At 40.3% G+C, this 26,902-nt stretch overlaps 1 protein-coding gene across 5 annotated transcripts in view; it reads left to right on the forward strand.

The window, feature by feature from the left end:
• LOC126475123 (inter-alpha-trypsin inhibitor heavy chain H4-like) overlaps positions 1 to 26,902 on the forward strand; it is a 306,057-nt gene that overhangs the window by 127,223 nt on the left and 151,932 nt on the right. The gene's annotated exons all lie outside the window — the stretch shown is intronic.

The raw sequence follows: 26,902 nt of genomic DNA on the forward strand, positions 1-26,902 counted from the left end.
ACACCGTTTCTGTTCTAATGCGACAGATACCTCCGGGAATTAGATTAATCTTGAAAATATACGGAGATTTTGGAATTTGAGTGAATCACATATATGGTTCCCCACGTATTCAACAACCTCCCGGAATTAAATTACACTGATCAACACTTCGACTGAATTGAAGAAATGTTTCAAAAGCCTCTTAAAATGAATTTGAGACACCATAATTTAATTCATGTTCACGAGATAATATGGATTTATTTTACTCCATAACGTTAAACTTGCGTGGAATGTTCATATTTGACTTTTATTCACATAATAGAGATTTGTGTCTGGAATCCTTGGGATATAGCTTCTATTATGTAACACAAAAACAAAAGTTTTTGGACTTCATATACAACAAACGCATTACTTCAGTCGTGAATACAAATAGCAGATTTCAATTCTTTCATATACAAAAGAAGCTCCTCCGTGACTATGAAAAGGACTGTTTATAAATGATTTATTTGACTTTTCCCGGAGCACTGGGCCGGTTTGCCATGACCGAATTATAGGAAATATCCAACTTGGAAATCAAGGCTACAAAAGGAACTGCTGCACATAAATTCACTAGTTCTTCCATTTGAGAGAGAGTGTCTAATGTGTACTGAAATATCTGCACTAACAGACATTCGACGTAAAGTTTTGAGTAAATCTACATCTACATGATTCCTCTGCAGCAAAATTTTAAAATTGCAGGGTACAAGACGCCACTTTCAATCCACATCTCTGCCGTTTCACTCCCAAATAGAGCGATGGAAAGCATCTTCCAGTACCACGTCTCTTATTTATCTCGATGGTCATTCCTACCAAATCAAATAGGAAGTGACAGTTGCTGATTGAAAGTTCTTGACAATATCTAGCCTTTACTTTGATGATTACCATCCCAACACGGTTATTAAATTAGAAACACTCTCTCACGGATGTGATTGTGAAAACATAGTAACATATTGAGGGAACCGGTTTCCAATGCCTAACACCTTATAGCACAGACATAAAACTCCTATCAGGAACGTCAAGAGAAGCTTAATAACAACGTACATTTGACACCTGAGCTGTTACTTTCACCAGAGTCCATTGTCGAATGAAAAACAAACGATATTTAAAATCTTTTACCATGATTGATCAAGCTCATTATGCAATTCATCAAGGCTAATATGGGAGACGTGTATCTTAGACATAGAAACATCAGCTGGGATAGAGAGAGAGAGGGGGGGGTGGGGGGGGGAGTGAGAGACTGAGGGCAGATAAACTGATTTTAAGAGCACAGTCACCAGAAAAGTTGTAACTAAATACCATACAAACTCTCCGTTAATTTCGGCTTTAAGTGATTAATAATAATTATCGATAACAACGCTTTATACTTTTCCAAGCATCGTAGAAAGGTGTACCAACCAGAGACTTTTCCTTTGCATTGAGTACCGTGTCACCTGAAGAAACCAGATATTCGGTATTCTGTTATTACATCATAATCTAGTAAACATTAGAATCAGTCACAACCGTCAAATATGCATTGAAATCCACAGGAAGCGATCTGATATCGAACGACTCCTTGGATCTAGTTGTGAAGCCGAAGAAAGCCAGACTGGGAATTTGTGGAGGAATAATAGGGAGGAATAACCCATGTTGGAAGGAGATAGGGCACTTAATCTTACCTGGACAAGCACCTGAGAAAAATCAAGATGCGATGGTTATCATGGATCTGAAACATAAGCTAAGAGGACAAAATGTCGCTTGTGACAATTTCTTCACATCATATGCATTACTCCAAGGCCACCTCAGTAGACGTCTTACAATGCTGGGAACGGTAAGAAAAAATAAGCTTGAACTCTCTCATATATCAAGCAAAGACGATATTCTCACATCAATTTACTGAGAATATCAGAGACGTATATTACTTTTCGAGAAAGAAAAAAACAGCTAGTCCTGATGAGGAAATAAGCAACACAGAAGATAGAAAACCGAACATAGTATTGGACTACAACGCAAGGAAGGGAGCAGTTGACACATTGCATCAGCTTATTGTCAGCTACGCATGAATAAAATCAACCGCTAGCCAATCATTATCTTCTGCAATGTTATTGATACTTCCGCCTACCGTGCTTTTCTGCTGTGGAGAGAAATGAATCCAGTGCGAAAAAAATGTTCTTTACAGAACAACATGTCTCGACGAATAGGGAAGACTCCTAGTTACTCCTCACATTGAAGGTAGAAAAAATGGAGCCGCGAAAGAACAGTCAGCGGCCATTGTCCGTCAACACCGAGCTCCGGTGTTGGCAACCAAAACTGCAAACGAGACAGATGCAAATACTGTTCTCACCTTGTGACAAGACACCAGTGAAGTGTTCAGATTGAAACAAACATGTCTGTTAAGCTCACGTTAGATACCACTGCTCAAACTGTGGAACTCTAAGTAATACTCTCTTCTAATTTTTCCCATGTCTAACATTCTCCACTCTAAGTACAATTCTATTGCGAAATAGCTCACTGAGGCCAGAGCTTACATCATTGTTAAGACTGTTGACATGTAATAGTGTAAAATTTATTTATACACATCAAAAAAAGTTTTGCATCACTTCGGTTCCCAGAGTTCCGGAACCTGCACAGGAAATTGGAATAGAGATCAACATAACCATCATTTCCGTCCTTTTTATTGCTCATGAAAACCATACATTGCCTGTTGTACCACTATACAGCAAGACCTTCAGAGGTGGTGGTCCAGATTGCTGTACAAACCGGTTCCTCTTATATCCAGTAGCACGTCCTTCGCATTGATGCATGCCTGTATTTTTGTGGCATAGCATCCACAAGTTCATCAAGGCACTGTTGGTCCAGATTGTTCCACTCCTCAACGGAGATTCGGCATTGATCCCTCAGAGTGGTTGGTGGGTCACATCATCCATACACAGCCCTTTGATTCTATCCCAGGCATGTTCGATAGGGTTCATGTCTGGAGAACATGCTGGCCATTCTAGTTGAGCGATGTCGCTAACGTCAAGGAAGTCATTCACAAGACATGCACGATGGGGGCGCGAATTGTCGTCAATGTAGACGAATGTCTCGGCAATATGCTGCCGATATGGTTGCACCATCGGTCGGAGGGTGGCATGCACGTATCGTACAGCCGTTACGGCGCCTTCCATGACCACCAGCGGTGTACGTCGGCCCCACATAATGAGACCCCAAGACAGGAGGGAACTTCCACTTTGCTGCACTCGCTGGACAATGTGTCTAATGCGTTCAGCCTGACCGGGTTGCCTCCAGACACGTCCCCGACGATTGTCTGGTTGAAGGCATTTGCGGCCCTCATCGGTGAATAGAATGTCATGCCAATGGTTGAACACAGACATCATGAGCCGTGTACCTCCTTTCTGGTGGAATGGCTGGACGTGATGGGCTGTCGGACCCTCTCCGTCTGATAGGCGCTGCTCAAGCATGGTCGTTTACATCTTTGGGCGGGTTTAGTGACAGCTCTGAACGGTCAAAGGGACTGTGTCTGTGATATAATATCCACAGTCAACGTGTATCTTCAGTACTTTTGGGAACAGGGGTGATACAAAACTTTTTTTGACTGTGTGTATATTGTAACAAATAAACCCACATTTAAAATTACAATAATTTCAAACAGAAAATCATCAGGCCCTTTAAATACCATACTGGGTCATAATGCCCAAAGAAGCATATTTATAGCTTTCTTTAAGAAGGTCAGCAGGGTAAAGTTTTTCTTAAGGTTCTTGAACGGAGTTATACGTGTAGGCTAAAAGATATTAGCATTGGAAACCGGCTCCCTTAATAATGTTGCTATATTTTCATGATTATAGCCTGGATAGATTATTACGAATTTGGTAACGAAATTGGGGTGGCGTGCACTATAGTAAAGGCGAAATCTTTTCATGAAATTTTAGTCAGTAACTATCTTCACTCACTTGAATCGATAGGAATGACCATTCCCGGTAAATAAGAGAGATGACATTGGAAGATGCTCCATTTGAGAGTGGAACGCTGGAGATGTGGATTGAAAGTGGCGTCTTGTACCCGGAAATTCTAAAATTTAACTGCAGAGAAATCATGTGCATGTAGATTTAGCCAAAATTTTCCTATGAATGTCTGTTAGTGCAAATATTTCAGAGCACCTTGGACACTCTCCCGCAAATGTAAGAACTAGTGAAAATCCTTGCAGCAGTTATTTTTGTAATCTTGATTTTTGTAAGTTGGAGATTCCCAATTATTACCGTGCGAAACCTTCACAAGAACTGGCTCAGTGGTCCAAGAAAAGCCAAACGTATCTTTTATAGACAATCTTTTTCATAGTCGCAGAGGAGCTTTACATCATCATATTAAAGAATCGAAACCTAGCAACAATAGCCACGACTGAACTAATGCGATTGCTGCATTTAAAGTCACAGAATTTTGCTGTTCTTATAACATTACAGGAACTGTATTCGAAGGATTCCACAGGCAGAAATCTCTATTATGTACATAAAATTCAGAATGCATTTTTCAAGGAAGTGAACCATAATAACATTCTTTATAATGTTTCAAATTCATTTTCAGAGACCTACGAATAGTGTAATTAGCCGAAGGAGTTGGGCTGTATAAAATCATTTAATTCTGGCTGGTTGTGGAATACATGAGGAAACATATATCAGATTCACCCAAATTCTAGATTCTAGGGGTATTGTCAAGGTTAACTTAATTCCCGCAGGTACCAGTCGCATCACAACGGAAACAGTGTGTGTCCAGTTGCTGTATCAACATCTACATCTACATTTATACTCCGCAAGACACCTTACGGTGCGTGGTGGAGGGTACCCTCTACCACTGCTAATCGTTTCCTTTCCTGTTCCACTCGCAGATAAACAGATGGAAAAACGACAGTTTATATGCCTCCCTATGAGTCCTAATTTCTCGTATCTTATCTTCGTGGTCTTTACGCAAGATGTATATTGGCGGCAGTACGATGGTTCTGCAGTCAGCTTCAGACTCCAGTTCTCTAAATTTTCTCAATACTCCTACGAGTTGTTCGACTGGTAAAAAATCTGCCAGCCCACCTCTATAATATTACGGGGTCGTGGAAACATGCATTCTTTACACACACTTCATATTTGACGATTTTATTACCATGCATGAGCAGCGTATCACTGTCTCTCAGTCGGAATTCCTTACTCTAGTGAAAACGTGAAACTTTTGCTGGCAACAGCTGGGGAAAAATGGTTCAAATGGCTCTGAGCACTATGGGACTTAACATCTGAGGTCATCAGTCCCCTAGAACCTAGAACTACTTAAACGTAACTAACCTAATGACATCACACACATCCATGCCCGAGGCAGGATTCGAACCTGCGACCGTAGCGGTCGCGCGGTTCCAGACTGAAACGCCTAGAACCGCTCGGCCACACTGGCCGGCAACAGCTGGGGAGGTCTTTCTAGTTTCTAATGGTACAAATAAATGTTAATGTAATTGCAGTTTTAAGTTCACATTTACATGAATGTCGTCTGCTTTTCTTTTGCAGTGATTCCTCAGGTACCTCCTTCCGGCCCATACGCAACCACAACATTGCATCCTGGTGTTGCGGCTTCTGCCGGTGAGTTCACTAGATTGAAAGGTACAGGTCAAACTGCGTGAGTCGAAGATTTTAGATCACTTGCCTGCTACTTTCCTTTAGTAGTAACGATACTAGTAATTGGGGAACTTCCTGAAGCTCACGCGTTGTCAAAATATGTATAATTGAAACCAGTCTGTTAGCGAAGATCTTTCGTTACTTATCAGAAATCTCTGCGAACCCACATGTGAAATTCTTACAAGTTCTTCTTTTCAGGCATACGCTTTGATTTTATAAACCTATTTTCGACAGTCATGTCCTAATAGTACAACTGTGGTGTAAACAATCTTTTTCGTAGATAGGATAGTTCCAATATTTTACTAAAAATCGAAGTTACCAACATACTTCACCCACTTACAGAAAAGAGAGATTTCCTAAAAAAGAGTAAACAGCCTTGGTTTATGATACTGAATGTTTTTAGCAAGTAAAACAGGTCGCTCCTTCAGCACTCTCAAAATGAGGAAATTCGACAAGAAAAGAGAACTACTTGTACCAACAACCTTTAATTAAAATATGTACGGTACAGCAAAATGGTTGTCGTAACACCAGTATTTTAAAAGTGTTTGTACATAACTGTTACCAGTTTAATTACTCTATCATGCGTCTCTTTTCGAAATGTTTCATCTCTGTATACTATGTTTTACCAAAAATGATTCAAGAAGCTATTAGTGAACGGAACAGCGCAGAAGAAACCAGTTTTTCGTTCTAAATTATCTGTAGCTATAATGACGCCTACTGCATTATGTAGCTTAAATACCTCATTTAATTAAATCATCAGATGGGTTTTCTAGTAAAGGTTGTAATCAACACTACTTCTTTTAGTTCATTCTTCGAATAGCTACTGGTTGTAGGTTCTGACAGTTTGTTAAAGTTGTTGAACTGTTTGATCTTAATCTTATGCAATTCATGCAAAACTCTTTTCCCTTGAACTATTTGCTGGAAATAAGGACTATTTTGGTTCGGTGCGTCTGTAGGAGACAGTGTGATATTAATTATGCCTGGATTTGTTTCACCTGCAAAATCGACTAAATTTGCGTTTTATGAAGATGTTGTTTCCTAATGTGGCATTGTAGAGGGTGAGACGCCGAATTTTTCGGTTTTACTTTTGACACGTTAAACACATGTGTAATCTATTTACACATAGCGCCTCATGAGACAAACAGCAATCTGTTCTCGTAATTTCATTAATAACTGAGATACAGGCATCGTCGCTTTTCCTTTGCTATTCTTCGTCGCCAGAACAGTAGATCTCGCTGATACACATTCAGTGAGTAAAAATTTTTGCTGATCTAACAAGAAAGTACGGAATAAAAATATTGAAATTATTGCTTTTTTGTGTTCAAAGGAATGAGATACCTTACAGCCCAAAGGAAGAAATCTAACGACCACATTTAAGCGATCGTGCCGCACATATCCGAATACAATTGCCTATTTCTATCCACCGACTTGAAAATAGGTGCTTTAGTATGACTCTTGCTTCTGAAGAATTATAAGCAGTCCATTCTTCATAATGGAAACTCAACATCTGGAAAGATATCAAGATCATGTTTTCTAATGACGACGGTACAATATTCATCTAGGAAACTGAATGCTACTCCCCGTTCAACGTACCATTAATGAAAAAAGGAGTAATCACATGCTGTCCGATTGTGGCACACCACACGTACGCAGTCTACTGTCGTTTATTACACACATGACGAAGTCGACTTGGGTTAGTCGTTGACTAGTAGTGGATGACTCTCAGACTTACACCAATGTGACAAAAGTCATGGTATACCTACTGCTATCGTGCCGGATCTGCTTTTGCCATCACACTGCAGCAGATCGACTTGGAAGTCCACTGCAGAAATATTGAGCCGTGCTGCCTCTATAGCCGTGCATAATTGCTAAAGTGCTGCCTGTGCAGGATTTTGTGCACGACCTGACCTGTCGATTATGTCCCATAAATGTACGATGGGATTCAAGCCGGACGACCTGGATGGCAAAACTGTTCACTCGAATTGTCTTGAATGTTCTTCAAACCAGTCGCGAAAAACTGTGGCCTGGTTACATGGTGCATTGTCACCCATAAAAATTTCTTAGTTGTTTGGTACCATGAAGTCCATGAATGGCTGCAAATAGTCTCCACTTAGCCGAACATGACGCGTTTAGTTGGACCAGAGAATACAGTACATTCCATATAAACACAGCCTACTCCATTATGGAGCCACCACCAGCTTACACAGTGCCTTGTTCACAACTTGGTTCAAAAATGGTTCAAATGGCTCTGAGCACTATGGGACTTGACATCTATGGTCATCAGTCCCCTAGAACTTACAACTACTTAAACCTAACTAACTAACCTAAGGACATCACACAACACCCAGTCATCGCGAGGCAGAGAAAATCCCTGACCCTGCCGGGAATCGAACCCGGGATCACAACTTGGGTTCATGGCTTCTTGGGGTCTGCGACACTCTCGAACCCTATCAGCAGCTCTTACCAAGTTAAATCAGGATTCATCTGACCACGCCACGGTTTTCCAGTCGTCTGGTACCCAACCGATGTGGTCACGAGCCAACAAGAGACGCTAAGAAGATGCCGTTAACAAAGCCACTCGCGTCGGTCGTCTGCTGCCACATCCCATTAACTACATACTTCACTGCACTAGCCTAATGGTTACAGTCGTCTACCCTGTGGATTTCTGAAAATTGAATTCCCTAACGGTTTCCGAAATGGAATGTCCCATGCGCGTGGCTCCAATTACCATTCCGCGTTCAAAGTCTGTTAGCTCCCGTCATGCAGTCGTAATCACGTCGGACACCATTTCACATGAATGACCTGGGTACACGTGACAGCTCCACTAATGCATTGCCCTTTTATACCTTGTGTCTTCGATACTGCCGCCATCTGTATATGTGTGTACAGACTTTTGTCATTTCAGTGTATAATCCCGTGATTTGTTAAGGTGCCCTCATAAGTAAAGAATAATGTTCCCAAAACTGTATTGTCTGACTAGAAAATCCACTTACAGTATTCAAAACGGTGAAGGAAATAACTAATTTTCAGCTCTTGATATAGAGAAATATGGAAAGATTGATATATATGTCTTGGAGAATATGTAGAACGCTTTTTTGGCTGATACCGTCCTCTGTGGATTTTACCACAAGTGATCTACGGATTTATTGTAGCAACTGAAAAACCGTTTCTTTTGCAGTTTCGTTGGCAGCAGTCCTCCGTTGTATAAGCTTTCTTGTGTCTAACCTCCCATTCTCGCGATGACAATTCATTGTTTGAACGAAGGTGGATCGTAATTTCAGCATCTACCTGGAAACCGTTCCTCACACAATACTGCTCCTCTTGATGTATGTAGTTGACAATCGCCTTAAATTAAGTACGGATGGTGCTGTAGCTGATTGACGTGGACAGTGGTTAACCTGCCTCTTAGTTAATTCCCCCAAAGGTCAACACACTACTAGCGACGCATCACGTATATCGGCGACGCAGTTTCCCGTCGACAATAGCGTAAACATCAAACACCTATGTCTAAGCGGCGCATGTTTGCTTGAGAGAGACTTGATCTCCAGATGACGGGCCATTCGACGGCGTCATCAGCAGGACAAAAATCCTTGTATTCAATGTATTCTTAATCTGTGATTTATTCTTGGATCTACGAAAGAGCTATATCTGTGAATTTTGTTCCTTCGAGATCCGCTATTCCTCAGCGAAATGGTGCGGTATCATTTAAAGAAAAGTGATACCTGTATTACAATTATTAATAAGCGACAAGAAGATATTGTTCTTTGTTTCATGAGCTCCGGTCACTGTTACTCTAGGAGACAATAGATTACAAGTGAGTGTATCGGGTGAAAAGCAGTTTCAGGTGAACAATTAAGCAGATACTGTATATTAACTGACATAACTGAATTGTGTTGCTGCTCATTAATAATCTATAGAGTTTAAACCAGAAACTGAAAGTAGTTTTACCTTTACTTATTAAGGCCATTGGTATGCTTTACAGGACAACCGCAGGTACTACGTATATGGGAGATCGCCTGGCTGGGCAGTGTCTCGAATTCCTCACACGTCACACTAGAAGTAAACGGCACGGCACAGACCTATGCACTGGCCCTCAGCAAGGTAAGGAAGTAGTTCAAAGATTTTCGCACTGATATTGGTACGTATCTATTTTAAAATATGTGATGATAGATTATTTATGTGCGTTGTTACGGATAATAATAGCAGTCTGTTTCGCTTTAGAGTGTATTTTTTATAGTTGCCCGAAATTGCCAAATGTTGAAGTCATTTGTACAAAAAGTGTTTTCGTTTTGACGGACGTACGACGACGATTCAGTGCTGGAAATTCCCTGCAGTTTTTTGACAATTCCTTGTATCTTACCTAAAAGCGTTATCTGGCTCGTGCCTGTCTGTTATGTCACGAGGCCTGTGTTTACAAGCTTCCGCCATACAGATTACTTCTCTATGTCTTCAGACGCCGCGTTGTACACATTTTGTGTTACTTCAGGATAAGCACGTAATCTGAAGGCAGAATATGGAGGTTTTGTAATCGGATTTTCTTTCAGGATCAGTCCCCAAGGGAAATTTAGTTAATTTATTTGGGGCGTGACTGTATGTTCGGCAAGTTAGGGAGTTGCGTCGAACAGATTTTTTTTTCTTTATCTTACGCTTACTATTCTACATTGTACCTTACGATCTACTCAGTAGATACTGTTACGACCTCTTGCAGAGGACTTACGGTGCAAAGCTTCGCACTAACTTCACAATTTGAATATTTCGCATTACATCTTTTTCTTTTTTTAGAGAACTGTTTCTCAATACTTTCCTGATCACAAGAAAACGCTAAGTACAGACACGTAGAGGTGTCTCCAGACGTTAATTGGAGAATGCGTTCTGTGCGGACTGTCCCCTCGGACGGATTGCGCGCAGTCAACAGCACCTGCTGACAAACCTAGAAATTAGGGCTCTTAGTTACTGCGTGGGAACTGCAGCAGAATTGCGACGTGTCTTACTGGAGACAACTGCGAGGGCTGTGAACATCAAACAGTTTGCAATCTTCGTCACTCGCTAATTACGCCCTCTAGGTCTCCATTACAGACAACAGTACGAGTGCCCTAAGGCCGTGGTACACGAAGAAAATAACAAGGGAGTACATGGAATGGAAGCTCAATCAGTGACATCGGGTTCCATTCGCCTCCGAGTTCAGGGTTTGTCTGACGTCAGATCATCGTGGTAGAAGAGTGCCGAGGCGATCACACTCAACGGCACTTCTCAGACATGCAGTGTCACGTGTTGCAGCGTGGAGATGGGTCAGTAAATTTTTGGCCCGGTATCACGCATATACGTCAGACCCCTCTATCGCTATCAAGAATAATTTGAGGACTGTTCGGTATAGGGGAAGGAAGTTCCAACATATTGTTTCGTTCAATAGACAATATTTAAGCTATGGATTCGTCTTTCAAGATGAGAATGCAGGAGCACAACGTGCTCTCATAGTGAACACTTTCCTCCAGGCAAGCAGGAATCAACCGAATTAGATAATCTGTAATATCTGCTGACATAAAGTCTCGAACAAAAAGGGAGATGAGACCATATTATAATGCCAAGGACGGAGGAACACTGTACATTCCGATTTCACAGACGTACAAAAATTAGCAGTTTCTAACGAATTGCCTATCTTTTATGAGCTTAGGAGTCTATTGTAGCCGTCAAGTTTAGCGCCAGCAGTGAAGTACGGAGGACGCGGTTTTCCTCGCGATCAGGGGTGACCCCCTTACAGTCCTTAAAATAAAGCTTTACCTTTGGAAAGATATTAACACATTTTATTTTTCACCGAATAGTGTACATAGAGTGAGTCGCGTGAGTCATTACAGCCCTTCTATTTCGTGAACGGTTCATGGCATCGAAAGCAAGGTTTTCCGCAAATTATCGTATGTAGAGCAAATCGAAACGAAAAAGACAGGACCCTCACTATATTTTGTGGATTACTAGTGATTTGAGTACGCTGATGTTTTACAAAAAACGCGCTGTGCAAGAACTGAAGCATTCCACACAGTAAATCTGAGCAATGTAGGCAGTGATTCAACTGACTTTCAGTTTCCCCTCCGAGAGCCAACACACAACAACTGCCTATTTCTTGACGACTCAGGTTTCCATCGCGAGTAGCGTAAACGTCGTGTACCTCTGCGTCGGCGGTGCAAGTTTCGTTGGAGAGGGGCACAAACTTCGCATGATGGATCATTCAATAACCACATTAACAGGACATAAATCACTATATTCGTGTAGTCTTGTTCCGTGATTACCTGTTAGATATAGAGAAAATATGTACCACTGAATTCGTCTCGCTGAGATCTGCTGTTTTGGTAGCATAAAATAGCTGATGCTTGTATCTCGGCTGTGAATAAGGTTGCGAGGACACATTACTGTTTGTTTCAGAGGCCCATGGTCGCTGTTCGTCAAGGTGAAAATTGTCCACAGTAGAGATGGGTCGTTCGCGAACTAACGGGTCCAAAGGAACGGTTCATAAAGATGAAAGGAACGAGCGATGGACGAATTCTAAGGAACGATCTTTCATAGTTCACTTCGGTCACGGATTTCTACTTATACTCGTAGTTCCTGGGAACGGGAAACGGTCGGTCTCGTTCCCGCAACGGCACGTCGGTCGATCTCGTTCCAGCCTCGGTCCCGTTCCCATTTGTCTCGGTCTCGCTCGGCCGGACTCGTCCTTCTTCGCGTGGCCACTCGTCGCAGTTACCACTGCCGACTGCTCATAGTTAGTTCTGTATAGAGTTGTTCATTTCGTCCGCTGCGCATGCCCATTCTAGATCTGTTTCAAACCTTTTTCGAACTCTGAACTTCTGGTTCTTTTCGTATTCTATTCAGCGTCCATGACCGGTAATTAAAATGTATTTCATAATTATGCAAATTACGTAAAATTACGTGGTATGGAATACGTACATCTTTTCAGGTAACAAAACGGCGTATCACCTCACTTCTCTATTTCGATAAACAGCAGAAGAAATACTTGTGGAAAGGAAATATTTTTTTGTTATTACACATGCAAAGGAAGTCGGAACGGCACACACGAGTGACCATTTTCCGTATTTTTTTTATCCAAGGTAAAAGAGCATGTTCATTGTTATGGAAGGCAGACGGACTTACAACCGAATGAAGTCCGCGTTCCATAATCGAGTGTCTGGTGTCGCATTTTGTAAAGATAATATGATAACTTCTACAATATTATTTCAGTGGTACAGGCTGGCGCACGAAAAATCTGCCCCGAGTACTTGACTACTCAACGTTGCCTACCAGTCATCATCTATTGTTTCGAAGTAGTTGTTTGCATTCGCTTATTTGTTATTTATTCACTGCCTAATTATTACATGTTTATCTATTATGCTCGTAGCGGTCAACAAATCCTGCGTAATTTGCAGGCAGTTTGTACTCGGGGTTGGTTTTTCGTGTGCCATCTCATATTATCTACATCTACATCTATACTCCGCAAGCCATCTGACGGTGTGTGGCGGAGGGTACCTTGAGTACCTCTATCGGTTCTCCCTTCTATTCCAGTCTCGTATTGTTCGTGGAAAGAAGGATTGTCGGTATGCTTCTGCGTGGGCTCTAATCTCTCTGATTTTATCCTCATGGTCTCTTCGCGAGATATATGTAGGAGGGAACAGTATACTGCTTGACTCTTCGGTGAAGGTATGTTCTCGAAACTTTAACAAAAGCCCGTACCGAGCTACTGAGCGTCTCTCCTGCAGAGTCTTCCACTGGAGTTTATCTATCATCTCTGTAACGCTTTCGCGATAACTAAATGATCCTGTAACGAAGCGCGCTGCTCTCCGTTGGATCTTCTCTATCTCTTCTATCAACCCTATCTGGTACGGATCCCACACTGCTGAGCAGTATTCAAGCAGTGAGCGAACAAGCGTACTGTAACTTACTTCCTTTGTTTTCGGATTGCATTTCCTCAGGATTCTTCCAATGAATCTGGCATCTTCTCTACCAACGATCAACTTTATATGATCATTCCATTTTAAATCACTCCTAATGCGTACTCCCAGATAATTTATGGAATTATTTCACTGCGATCAGCCACATAACGCTACAGCTGAAAAAACGAGAGGTTTTGCAGAATCACGAAAAATCACGAAAATTACAAGTGTGTGAGAATTCTGTTATGAGTAAAAAACTCTGTACTCCAGCGCGGAGGCAAGTGGTGCCTTCCATCTTCAGTCACCTATGCTACTAATTTTCAATTTTACTTAAGAACCGTATACCAAGGAAGTAAAAAGAACGATTCCCAAAAAAGAGCGATCACCAGTGAACTAGTTCGCAAGAATGAACGAGTTTGCCCATCTCTAGCCCACAGCTTACTTTAACAGGTCAAAAGTAATTTGAGGTGAAAAAGTTAGGCGTTTCGCACTGTACAGGGTCTTCAGAAATTTTATGGCTAAACTGACAGATACTATGACGAAGACAACAACAAATACATTTCATTCAGTAAGTACAATCATGCTCACAAATTAAGGATAATGTTGATACATGGTGAGACACCGCTCTGGTGGGCAGTTTGCGGGTTTAAATCACCTCGGGATATGACCATGCGGTGCCTTTGACTTGCGGTCGTCGCACGGTGGCGCTGGCAGCAGTCCACACGATGTAGTGTGGTGCATGTCAGAGTACGGTTCAGCGAGTAAGTGTGCAGACGTTCCCAGACGTGCTAATGGTGACTGTATGTTGAAAATGGCTCAAAGTACACATATCACGGGCCCTCCGTGTGCCACAAAGTGTGATCTCAAGATTATGGAAACGATTCCAGCAGACAGGAAACGTGTCCAGGCGCTACAGTACGGGACGTCCACAGTGTACAACACCACAAGAAGACCGATATCTCACCATCAGTGCCCGCAGACGGCCACGAAGTACTGCAAGTAGCCTTACTCGGGACCTTACTGCAGCCACTGGAAAAGTTGTCTCCAGACACACAGTCTACAGACGACTGAACAGACATGGTTTATTCGCCCGGAGACCTGCAAGGTGCATTCCACTGACCCCTGGTCACAGGAGAGCCAGTAAAATCTGGTGTCAAGAACACAGTACATGATCATTGGAACAGTGGTCCCAGGTTATGTTCACGGACGAGTAGAGGTATAGTCTGAACAGAGATTCTCGCCGGGTTTTCATCTGGCGTGAACCAGAAACCAGATACCAACTATTTAATGTCCTTGAAAGGGACCTGTATGGAGATCGTGGTTTGATGGTGTGGGGTGGGATTATGACTGGTGCACGTACACCCCTGCATGTCTTTGACAGAGGAACTGTAACAGGTCAGGTGTATCGGGACGTCATTTTGCACCAGTATGCCCGCCTTTTCAGTGGTGCAGCGGGTCCCACCTTCCCCCTGATGGGTGATAACGCACGGCCCCACCGAGCTGCCATCTTGGAGGAGTACCTTGAAACAGAAGGCGAATGGAGTGGCCTGTCTGTTCTCCAGACCTAACCCCCAACGAGCACGTCTGGGATGCTCTCGGTCGACGTATCACTACAAGTCTTCAAACCCCTAGGACAATTCAGGCGCTCCGACAGGCACTGGTGCAAGAATAGGAGGCTATACCCCAACAGCTGCTCGACCACCTGACCCAGAGTATCCTAACCCGTTGTGCGGCCTGTGTACGTGTGCATGGTGGTCATATCACATATTGATGTCGGAGCAAATGCGCAGGAAACAGAGTCGTTTTGTAGCACATGTGTTTTGGGAGGGTTTTCTCAACTTATCACCAATACAGTGGACTTGCAGATGTGTGTCGTGTGTGTTCCCTCTGTGCCTATGCTATTAGCGCCAGTTTTGTGTAGTGCCATGTGTGTTGCTTGGTGGTCGCAATACGGCACACTCAGCATTACACTTGGCAGGATTCTTGGGCCTCGCCACATTCTGCTATTATCCTTAATTTATGAGCATGAGTGTAGATGTCTGTAGCACATGTTCAGTGATCATTAAGCATGCATAACTAGATCTGTGGAGAAGTGGATGACCATCGTTACAACAGTGCTGATTTCAGGTACCTAGTACTGTGCCATCCTGTCGTTCGCATCTAGCAGTTAACCAGGATGTAGCGCTTTAGTGCTTGCTTGGTGGTCGCAATACGGCACACTCAACATTACACTTGGCAAGATTCTTGGGCCTCGCCCCATCAGACTTCTTCCTCTGGGGCTACGTGATTGCTCGTGGATTTGCGTCTGCCCACACGTGCATACTGCGTTAACTTACTATGTTATCTCTTGTGAATCGTACCTAATGCAGTCCGTGTCCTCGGATCTTCAGCGGGCCATATCTCAACAGGTATCGGTTTCCGTGCGTATAATTAAAGTTACTTTTTTCTAGTTTTGATCCATAATACCTCCTGTAGATATAGGAGACACTTTTTTTAAAAGCCCTCAACAGAAGTAAGCAACAGCACAAGATGGGTAATATACAACACGTACAAGAGCCAAGAGGGGAGATCGAAGAGCAAGAACATAGTGCTCGGATTAAATAGGGGACACGGCCTTTCGCCCTTGTTGTTCATTCTATCCATCGAAGAAGCAATCACGGCAATAAAAGAAAGACTGAAGAGCGGGATTAAAATTCATGGTGAAAGGATGTCAGTGACAAGATTTGCTGATGAAATTGCTATCCTTCGTGAACTACAAGAAAAATTGAGGAGCGCCGGAACAAAACCAGATATATCCACTTTTGCTGTATTCGCGTGTTTGAGCTGTAGGGAGGAGATGAGGGAGTAATAATACACGCTACCATAAAATAATTTTCGGCATAGCACGACATCAAGTGTTTTATGGTGTGTTTCTTCCTTTTTATAGCTTGTGGGACCATTTAGATATCACTATTTGTTACTTTCTGTATTAACAGCAAATGCAGATTTATCGGTTTTTGTTCTGGCGCTCCTCAGTTACAAGATCTGTTGTAAGGAATGAACTGTCCAATGAATACAGAATATGGAATGAGAGTAAACAGAAGAGAGACGAATGTAATGAGCTGTATCAGAAATGAAAAGAAAACGAGAAACTTAACTTCAAAATTGCTTTTGCAATGTGTAGATGGAGTCGACCCAAATAGATGTTGCTCATAACATGTTCAATACGACACATAATGTTAACAGAAAGAGTAGGTTTGTTTCCCTTTACAAACGAAATGAGTTTTGAAGTGGAATTTTACGTGCCCACTCGATAGTTCGCTTTTGTCAATGTGACTTAACAGGGATAGTAAAGCACGAAGAATAAACAGCAATCCAGCAGAGATTCAGTAGCACTAAATATCTGGAGGTAGCAGTCAGCACAGGCAAGCGCAGTGTTGTGCTGCTAGAGTTCTGGTTATTCTTCGTGGTTTACCATCCTTGTTAATACATATCGATAAAAGATATCGCACTGGACTAATTTTGGACCGATCTATCGAATGGACACGTAAAATTCCATTTTAAATTTTTTTCTACAGGAAACAAACGGACGTTTTCCATCGACGCTGGGCGTTGCATGGAGGACGGGATGAACAGTTGACTCCAGCCACACAATACCAAGCTGAAATTGCCAAAAATTTGCCGAAACACCAGAGAAAGAGCACCTGACGAATCTTAGGGGAGAGTAGGAGGGACGATATTCACCCTTTTCCGGTAGGCTTTTAGGGCTGGGACTGTAGCTTACGAAGTAAGTCTGCTAGACACCTCAAAACTGAAACAGTGTTTCTTTCGTTCACAGACGGAGTCGCAGCTGGAGGAGTGTGTGACCCCTGGTGGAGGTCCCGGGCAGTGCCGCCACATGGCCAACGTCGTGCTGGCCAATTTCGCCCACAGCCTCGATGACTTCCTGCCCCTACTTCTGTGTGGTTGACGGCAGCTCAGTAACAGCTTATAGCATACTTTTAATGCAAAAATATTTTGAAGAGCGTTGTGACATCATTAGTACAGAATGGAAGCCCTCGTCCCTGTTGAGGGTGTTGTTTGCTGATTGTATTTCTACAGCTTCCTTAACCTCTGGATCAAAACAGGATGACGCGCTGTAAATGCAATCTATCAACCGTGTCGAGGGCTTCTATTTCGATAATTCATGGGAACCGCTCTTTTCACGTCAGGGCCTCTGAGCAACTGCTCCTCCTCGCTGCCTGTCCTTCCTTAAACTGTCATCCGTTTTAATAACAAATCACGTAATTTGTAAGCACTGACGATTTTCATTCTCGACGCTTCCTACATTTTTGTCTCACTCACGTAAGTAGTATCTACGACTGGCGCTGTTTTACTGACTGCCTAATCTCTGAAACTTGATTATTTTATCCGACAGTATATCGTCGTGTGCCATGGATTTAGAATTTTAGCATAGAAAGAGGTACTCTCGGTCAGTCAGAATTCTCGTCTCTGGCTCGCCTTGAAGATGGCAGTACACTGAATTGCCTAAACATCGGATGATGAAGCACAGATGTCCCTGTTGCATGCCCGAAGGATTACAGAATGTGTTTCTGTTTAAATCTTACGTCAATGCCCTGCCAAGTACCGAAGAAAAATTAATTAATTTTACTCGAGTTGTAGAAATCCCCTGTCAGAAGAAAAGATTTCACAATAATTTAAAGTGACGGCGGCAACATGGTCGATCGCTAAGCATGCACTAACCCCAAAATAAGCATCCGGATATCGTCTCCAAAACGAACACTTCATTTCATTGAAAACCCGCAACAACCAGTGAGGAACCAAGTACATGACCATAACAAGTTTTCAATTTAGACCAACTCGCTTTCAACTGCTAGTGACAGCTTTTCACACAGCGATAAACTCCTTTCGTACACTGTGTAAATAGAAAAAATGTTCGAACGTTTGGTACAAACCTTACCGTAGATGCAGTGCTGCTATCGTAGTTGCCTTACTTTTGCTGCATTTTGGATTTTTAGATGCTTAGTTCATAGTTACATGAGCTTCCTATTGACATCTCCTGTGATGATGTTTGGTTTGGGGGGGAGGGCTCAACTGCGCGGTTATCAGCGCACGCACAAATTCACAACCTTTCCTCAGTCCAGTCTCGCCACTTTCAGAAATGATGATGAAATGATGAGGACAACACAAACACCCAGTCATCTTGAGGCAGGTGAAAATCCCTGACCCCGCCGGGAATCGAACCCTGGACCCCACGCTTAGGAAACGAGAACGCGACCGCGAACCACGAGCTACGGACATCTCCTGTGAGGAACTTAATATATCAACAAAAAAATTTCATTATTACACGTGTAAACTACATGAAATATCGATACAGAATGCCATTTTAACGCTACGTAGAGCTTAACGGAAAATAACACGATTTGAGTGGCACGATTTGAGTGAGTCATCTGCCAATGACGTCTTGACTTGTCAAGAGCTGTAATTCTGCAAACTGAATATGAACTGCTTCAACACAAAACCTCTCATGTAAATTTACAATGTCATATTTCAGTTTTATGACTGTTTAGAGGTTGTTGTTCTTTTAAGTATTTCTTAACGCAGAAATGCTGCATGTTTGTCGTTTTTCACAGAGAAATTACTGAACGGGAGAAGGAAAGCACATAAACGAGGGGAAGTGAGGATGACTCAGATAGCTTCTCTGCTCTAGCGACTGTATGAACTATACACTTTTTTTTGAACAACTTTTGTTCTTCTGTTTCAGTTGCGTCGGAGCCTGCTGTCCGGACAACACGATTCCCCTCACTCTCGGTGGATGAGGCGCTCGCTGACTGCTGAGGCCGCTACTCTGCGCAGAGGTTGTTCCAGAAATTGCCTTCCATAGCTGTGGGGAGCAAAACAGAAATTTTTGACGATCATACGAAACCTAAAGCTTGTTGAATAATTTGTAAAGTAATATTCGTTCCCGGTTATTATCCACAGTAATGAAATATTGTCACAACAGGAATGAAGCTTCATTTTATTTCGATAGTATTGGTTTCCTTTCCTGAATGCTCCCTTTCCGCTTCAACACTTTACCATACCAACCGTCGTAACGACACAAAGCCAATTTTGCTGGCTTATATAAAATGGCAGGCGTTAAACAAGTTCTGTTACAGTCATGGGGAAGTAGCACAATACATGAATACATTGTTCACAGGTTTGCAAATACAAAAACTTAGCACAGTTGATAGTCGTCTCCCAATAAAGAAGATAGGCTTTATCTTGACGATGAGTGATCGGACTTGGCTTCAAGCAATCACTTTTCCACCCCATAACTGTTTTTAATAAAAGTATTTCAACAACCAGTTGAGAAGATTTTATTCACCATGCGGAATTTTGGTTAGGATTGACTTATCTTTAAAACAATATAGTCTAAGCTACATTACAATAGTGTAGAACGTAAAGAACTAGCCACCTCCTCAGTTAAGCCGACCTTTCTAACTCTGTACGGTCTCACATACCTAATGAGAACCACCGAAAACATCAACCATGGCTTCGTCGAAATTAGCACAAACTATGAACAAGGAAAACTGAAGTACATTCAAGGTGCACTGGATAAGGTGCGCAAGCGCAAGATACGGTATTCGACCCCAGAAAACTGTGAATACACCTTTATAACAATTTTGATGTGACCAATTTTAATGCCTAATTAGGTTTCTAAAAAGACCGTAAAATGCAGAGTTACTTAAAACATTATTTTAATGTGAATGGAGGCTCTTAACAGAAGCAGTGTTTCCGTATACACAATAATTTATTAAACAAAACATAGTGAGAAATGATCAGAGCATTCAAGACTGCTGAATGATTCATAAACTCAATGCATGTAACTTTAACTAATCGATTTTGAAACGTAGCTTTCCTCAGAGCATTCAAGACTGCTGAATGATTCATAAACTCAATGCATGTAACTTTAACTAATCGATTTTGAAACGTAGCTTTCCTCACCGAGATAACTACGCCCTTCTAATGCAAAATATCAAGCAGTAATGTGGTCTGGAATTCTTTAACTCTGAAGTAACGCAGTGACTGGACATCTGCTGGTTAATCAAGAGGTTCATGCACACAGCACAGCAACTATGAATCTGAGACAGCTTATAGTACAGAAATTCTCAAGTGTAGACCAAGAATGTCCCATCACACTGGCGCAGCAACTTATGCTCGTCATAATTAATCTTGGACTGATGTGCTGGATGCCACTGACTTGTACATGGCTCTGCTGGAGAGGACGTGGACATCGTGCTGTAGCTGCAATTCTGATGATGGGCGACTCTCTGGAGTTCGACCAGCACACAAAATCCTGCCAAGACAACACGTCACGACAGCAAATCAATCATATCGCCAAATCGCCTTCCTACTTCGAAAAAACAGTCACTTCTGATTATTCTTCATGATGTCACTGACTAATTTGCCAATTGCATGGTTTCACACCCAGCTGTTGCCTCGTATCACAAGTCCTCTGAAATTAGGCACATGCAAAGCTATACTGATTATTTCACCACTCTATGTTTCGTTGGGAAAGCAAACGACGGTTATCCACAAAAGCTTTTCTGATCCACAGGAAAGCGGCACTCTCCCACTGTTTGTGTAGCGACTCGATCACAGTTCTCCCGCCGGGCAGGCCCAGGTTGTAAAATACACAATAGCCGCTGAGCCCACTGGTTGTTCACTGATGACCCAACTTCCACAAACACAGGCACCTCAGGCTGCAGTTTCTGCTCACAGCAGAGAGCTGCTTTTTCTTGCAGCAATCTGTACGTTGTAAGAGGTCAATAGCCCCTTACGTATTGAGAACAATGTACCTTTGCCTCACGCAGGTCTCAGTAGGTACTACCGACAGTCGAGCGCCCAGTGAGCCAGAGCAGTCAGTGTTAAGACTCGAGCAAGTAAGTTGTTGGCTGCTATGCGAGCAGGGCGGATTTCGGAAGGACGGACGACCGCGTTTACAATTGTTTAATGGCTGCGTGCATCACCCAACGCCATGAGCATGACCTCCAGCAAATACGTAAATGGCATCTGTTGAGTGATTTATTGATGTGTTTCAGTGTTCATTTGTGTACCGTGATCAAGCGACAACCGCGTCGGGCACCCACGACTTGGACTGCAGTGAGGATTGTGCATTCAGTGCTAAATATAGAATATTGGCGTGTGACGACATTAATAGGCGACCTGTGATGAGTTTACCGTCATTACTTCGTCAGGTGAAGGGGATAACTGTCTCATTTGTGCTGTTTAAACAATATAATTAGAACCTTAACAACGAAGTATGTTCCGATCGTTGCCTCCTGACATTCTAATTCGCCCTGTTGCATTTGATACGAAACAACTCCCGCGCAGATGTTAACTAATCAACCTTTATCAGTTGTACGTGGTCAAACTATTCTAATCTGTTAGGTTATAACCCACTAGTCAATAATGGTGTGTTCATAAGGGAATGTTTCAACGTCCTGTCCAAAAACCGAGGTGCTGTTCCTTCCCACACTCCAAAAGTCATCCAATAAACAGACTAGTCCAGCACCAAGATGAAATGGAAACGAATGAGGCTTAATCTACTCCATTAGAAAGAGGCATGCGAAATAACTTCTTATGTTTCAGATGGTCTTATAATTTTCCATGAAAGCTACTGGATGTGGCGTGAGAGGGAAGTGAAGTTTTCACCATCATGGTGCAGGACATCTGGCCTACCCAACACTGGTACATTACTGTAGATTCAGGTATTACACAAAAGCACATCCTGTGTAGTCTTTGTTTATAATCGCATCTATATCACTAAAACCAAATAATTAGCCATTCAATTAAAATAATAATTACAGTAAATCTAGTTTCTGAGCTTTAGTATTCACAAAATCTTTGAGAATGTCTTTAATTCCAATATTCATATCATAGTCAGTAGTGTCCAAAGACAGATTACCTGTCCAACTTTGGAACAACAGCGACCTGAGACAGTCTGTATTTATTTTCGATTTAGGTACAGAGCTTTCACTGTGAGACCCAATAGGGCTTGGCATCCATGACACCTACACTAATGACTGTTACTGAAATGAGCGACCAAGTTGCTAAATAGCTGATGTTGGATGATAACTGCTAAAGCACTGTTCTTTTCCTGAACTACTGACTAACACACACACGCAAATATATATATACATATACATATATATATATATATATATATATATATATATATATATATATATATAGTATTATTAAATGATAAGTTATTTAACATATGGAATTAAGTATTTTATCTTCTGATTATGGAATATGACATAAACAAATACTTGCTTAGTATCTTTATTTGAATGTAATCGATTATTTTGCTTATAATAGTATAATCAATAATTATACTATTTATATTGGATATTTAAATATCTTGGTTACTTAATATAAAGGTAATTTTATATTATAGCATACTATATTGAAATATTTGTTGTATTGCGTTTCTTTGTTATTAATAGAAAAGAAAGATTAAATATCAGAACATAATAGTATAATACATTTGTAGGAATACAAGTTCCATTTTTGTCTTGATTTATGTATAATACAGAGTTTGATGTGGTCATAATAGACCTGTGTTTCTTATTTCTACTTAATTGTCTTTCCTTTATTTTCTTGAAATTTTCGTGCTTTTCTTAAGTGATTAACAATTTTATTTAAATGTTCTGTACCGATTTTTTTCCAAAAGTTTTATTCTTGGATATTTATTCATTTTACCTAGTATTATATGCACGTTTTGTTAAACTAAATGTGTCCTTGCAGTAATTTGATTTAAGTGATCTTGTATTTAGCAACTGATTTAGTATTGGCATAATTTGTGCCAGCAGCCATGGTTATATGATGATATAAATGAATATTGTTAGTTAATACTGATATTTACATTATTAGAGTGAAATTATGTATTTGTGAGACAACATTTTAAACATTTTATGGCTCTTCTAATGAATCTGTAGAAGTTGAATAATAAACTAGCATTGTGTACTCTATTATTTTAAATGTTCATTATACTTACCAAGGTACCATTACTTAAAATGTTTGGATCCAAAGAATTTGGTGGTGTAGCAATCCATCCAAAGGAAGCTATCCTGTGATTGATATTACATGATGGTCTCTACTTAATTTATTTGTTTGTGTATCTCTGTTATCAGGGAATCTTTTTAAAGTTATAATCCTCTCTCTTGATTTGTAATCACAAAATACTTCACGTCAAGATGCAGCTTATAATTAGGAGGAGACTGGTTACAATAGATTTATGTGTACAGGAGATTTGATGGTAAAATACTGTTAATGAAGGTGGATTTGATAGTAATTAAATTAGATAATGTAACTGATATTGATACTGAGATGTGTACATATCATCTGTCACTCTCATTATTTATTTATTCTATTGAAAACTTTAAAATAGCTTCAATTTTTGAGACACATCATAACACAGTAGATGTATTGGAATTGGCCACATATTTATTTTCTATTACTTCTTTATTTTTGTCTAGAACAATACATTTAATTTTGGGTATTTATTATTTAATAATTGACTATATATATTTTTAAAGTAAATGGTTGTATGGTTGTAATAATTTTTAGAATTTTATTAATTTGAGATGATTTGGGTTTGGTTTCTTTTTGTTTAGTTATTTTTTTGATTTGAATTAATGTGGAGTAAGAGTAAAATATTTATGAACTGGCCAGAACGAAATTGACTGCAATAATCTAGTTCTTATTCAGTCTAAGGTTCATTGATTACATCGAAATATTTTGAATGCAACGCGTATGTTATATTTAACTACAACCCTTTATTCTGACATTGAAGAGCTCTGTGATTTTGTTTGTGATATAATCCTCCTAAAAGGACTAGGATGAAGAATATAGTTGGCACTGTTAAGATTATAATATCTGATGTTCTATAAACATTACAATTGGTAGAATTAATGCAATTTATACATCAAAGATTTAAAAAAATTACAGCAGTTAGCAAAAAAGGGGAAAGTTATTCCTGCTACTCCTTTAAGATCGACTCCACATTCAAATGGTGATCTTTCTTCTTGGTCATTATTTAATTTCTTGATGGGATGGGAGGACTATACCAGTTTTTGGAATAATAAATCCAATAAAAATTCTTTTATATAATACTAGGATTGTTTTCCTTGATCAATAATCAAGGTTTTTGATTGGAAGTCAAATGCACTACTCATACTAGGAAAACTGTTATCCACCTCATCAATAACTTGAGATTTACAAGAATAATAAAACTATATCTACCAAGTGCCAATATCATGCCATGCCTTCATATCCAAGGTGACACCTTGGTGAGAACTGATTTATTTAATGTTGATGTCATTAACAAGATTGTTACAGTAATTACATGGAGTCTGTGAAATTCTGTGGCAACGAAAAATGGTGATCCATAAAATGCTTCAGCAATAGTAAAGGACGCTTCTCAATAATCATATGCTTGAATTAAAGTGAAATGTAGTACTAATAGTACTGTGAGGAACAGTCCTTGTGTGTCGTTACATCCAAGTCTGTGATGTACTCATGTTACCATTATTCCTGATGCAAGAAGAATTGCTCAATTAAGAAGTGGGATAAAAGTTGAATTTATATTGGTGGTCATACTAATTCTAATTCAGTTGTTTTGCTAGTCTTCTACTGAAGAAAGCTCAGAAGAACAGTATGAAAATTAGAACTTCTGATGCAATCAACATAATTATTTCCCATTGTAATCCAACTGAAAAAAATCCTGTATGTAGTCCTTGGTATGTTGCTTCTCAGACTACATCATATTATCATTGAATTATTGTTGGTTCTGTAATTCCAAATCCAATGATGAGTAGGTTGATATCAAATAACTGAAGTTGTTTTGCTAATCCTGATATTAGAGCTATAGCTCTAGTTGCTCCTGTTAATGGTGAAGGTCTATAATCCATTAAGTGAAATTAATGAGTTGACTGAGTTCTTAATGTAAGTCTAAGATACTTTCCTATTATATTAGGTTCTTAAGTCTGAGAAGACACATTTGCTTGAATTATACCAACTGCAGATTCTAGGACTAGCAAAAGTATTTGTCCAATAGTTAATGAAGAGATTAAATTTATTGCTATTGTAGGTCTTGTGTCTCCTAGTAATGTTAGCAGTAGGTGTCCAGGAATTATATTAGTGGTTAAACATACATCTAATGTTCCTGATTGAATAATTTTTCTAATGGTTTCAATTAAAACCACAGATTATATTAGTGTGGGTGGAGAACCTCGAGGCACAAGGTATGTAAATGTATGATTGGAGTAATTAATTCATCCAAATAATATAAATATTTTTCATATAGGGAAGGCAGTTTCAAATGGTTAGTGCTACATGTCCTGTTCTGGTGATGATATATGGCAACAATTGTACAAAATTGTTGAATAGTACGGTAATAAAAAATTGAGATAAAGTGAATGTTGTGCCTTTAAACAATTTCAGGTGTTATAAGATTTTGAACTCTTTGTGTAACTTAGATTTAATTGATTCTAGATCATATTTATCTATGATGGTGTAAGTCAAAATAGCGATGTGATTAATAATAGTCCTAGGAATGTTCTAGAACAGTTTAATGATAAATTAAATATGTTAAAAAATGGGTCAAATGTTGGAAACAAATTCGTTATCACTTTCAGGTTAGATTTCTTATTTCTGTTGTTCCTCTTTCTGAACTTTTAATAAGGTTAGGTTCAAAAGAGACACTAATGTTCTATTTTAAGTAACTCCTCACACTATCTTAGATAATCATTTGAGGAATAAGTTCACTGAAGTTCTTTCAGTTACAGTTGTAATGCCTTTTTATTTATCTGAATAACTTTGAACCGTTTCTCCGTCTTCAGTTCACATAAAAATGATTTTTATGGTACATTTAACTCGTTTTTAAGCCCTCGTATCTTGACAACAGATAGAGGTAATTGGATAAAATAATTTTTATTGACTTTATCCACGTATCATTCTCAGTCTACAGTTTGAGACGATTCGCACAAGTTTAAAGTAAAGAAGTGGTGTGCTTTAAAAACCTGTGAGAAATATTTGTTTTCCTTTTTCTTTTGCGTGTATTAGACGTAAGATCCGAACGGTGCACATCCAAATGGTGCTATTAGCTAAGCATTAATTTCGCCCAATTAACATCTTTTGCAAACGCAATGAATCGATTCTCAGAATTTAACTTAGACTCATTATAATATCCAGAAAGAACATAGACAAGACAATGGTAACTGAGTGGAAGTGATTAAGCTTAGGTATTTCATTATAGCATGAAACATAAATAAAAACAAACAAAAATGCCCTCATAAGAAAGAATGTCATTCCAGTTTT

The sequence above is a fragment of the Schistocerca serialis genome, chromosome 1 (genome assembly GCF_023864345.2).
Source record: "Schistocerca serialis cubense isolate TAMUIC-IGC-003099 chromosome 1, iqSchSeri2.2, whole genome shotgun sequence".
Lineage (NCBI taxonomy): Eukaryota > Metazoa > Arthropoda > Insecta > Orthoptera > Acrididae > Schistocerca > Schistocerca serialis.